The sequence below is a fragment of the Populus alba genome, chromosome 1 (genome assembly GCF_005239225.2).
Source record: "Populus alba chromosome 1, ASM523922v2, whole genome shotgun sequence".
Lineage (NCBI taxonomy): Eukaryota > Viridiplantae > Streptophyta > Magnoliopsida > Malpighiales > Salicaceae > Populus > Populus alba.
In genome coordinates this window covers 46,920,377-46,921,997 of record NC_133284.1, presented here as the reverse complement: position 1 = coordinate 46,921,997, position 1,621 = coordinate 46,920,377, and positions in this window count along the sequence as shown.

Genomic DNA, 1,621 nt, shown 5'->3' with positions numbered 1-1,621 from the left:
GTGATCCTCTTGAGCATGTATGCTTCTGCTACTTGTTCTACACCACACTTCGCTTCCGCAAAGGGGTGAAACGCTTTGACTCGGTGAGTTTCGCAGCATTCCGACTTCGATGCCTGGTTGCCGAAATTCAGTTGCCTTTGAAATTTTCGGGTGATCCCTCTTGAGCATGTATGCTTCTGCTACTTGTTCTACATCACTTCCTTCCGCAACGAAACGCTTTGACTCGTGAGTTTCCGCGGCATTCCGACTTCGATGCCCCGGTTGCCGAAATTCAGTTGCCTTTGAATTTCGGGTGATCCCTCTTGAGCATGTATGCTTCTGCTACTTGTTCTACATCACACTCGCTTCCGCAAACAGGGCGAAACGCTTTGACTACGGTGAGTTTCGCGGCATTCCGACTTCGATGCCCCGGTTGCCGAAATTCAGTTGCCTTTGAATTTCGGGTGATCCCTCTTGAGCATGTATGCTTCTGCTACTTGTTCTACATCACACTCGCTTCCGCAAAAAGCGAAACGCTTTGACTCGATGAGTTTCGCGGCATTCCGACTTCGATGCCCCGGTTGCCGAAATTCAGTTGCCTTTGAATTTCGGGTGATCCCTCTTGAGCATGTATGCTTCTGCTACTTGTTCTACATCACACTTCCTTCCGCAAACAGGGCGAAACGCTTTGACTCGATGAGTTTCGCGGCATTCCGACTTCGATGCCCCGGTTGCCGAAATTCAGTTGCCTTTGAATTTCGGGTGATCCCTCTTGAGCATGTATGCTTCTGCTACTTGTTCTACATCACACTTCCTTCCGCAAACGGGCGAAACGCTTTGACTCCGGTGAGTTTTCGCGGCATTCCGACTTCGATGCCCGGTTGCCGAAATTCAGTTGCCTTTTGAATTTCGGGTGATCCCTCTTGAGCATGTATGCTTCTGCTACTTGTTCTACATCACACTTCGCTTCCGCAAACAGCGAAACGCTTTGACTACGTGAGTTTCGCGGCATTCCGACTTCGATGCCCCGGTTGCCGAAATTTCGTTGCCTTTGAATTTCGGGTGATCCCTCTTGAGCATGTATGCTTCTGCTACTTGTTCTACATCACACTTCCTTCCAAACAGCGAAACGCTTTGACTCCGTGAGTTTCGCGGCATTCCGACTTCGATGCCCCGGTTGCCGAAATTCAGTTGCCTTTGAATTTCGGGTGATCCCTCTTGAGCATGTATGCTTCTGCTACTTGTTCTACATCACACTCGCTTCCGCAAAACAGCGAAACGCTTTGACTCGTGAGTTTCGCGGCATTCCGACTTCGATGCCCCGGTTGCCGAAATTCAGTTGCCTTTGAATTTCGGGTGATCCCTCTTGAGCATGTATGCTTCTGCTACTTGTTCTACACCACAACTTCGCTTCCGCAAACGGCGAAACGCTTTGACTCCGTGAGTTTCGCGGCATTCCGACTTCGATGCCCCGGTTGCCGAAAATTCAGTTGCCTTTGAATTTCGGGTGATCCCTCTTGAGCATGTATGCTTCTGCTACTTGTTCTACATCACACTTCTTCCGCAAACATGGCGAAACGCTTTGACTCATTGAGTTTCGCGGCATTCCGACTTCGATGCCCCGGTTGCCGAAATTCAGTTG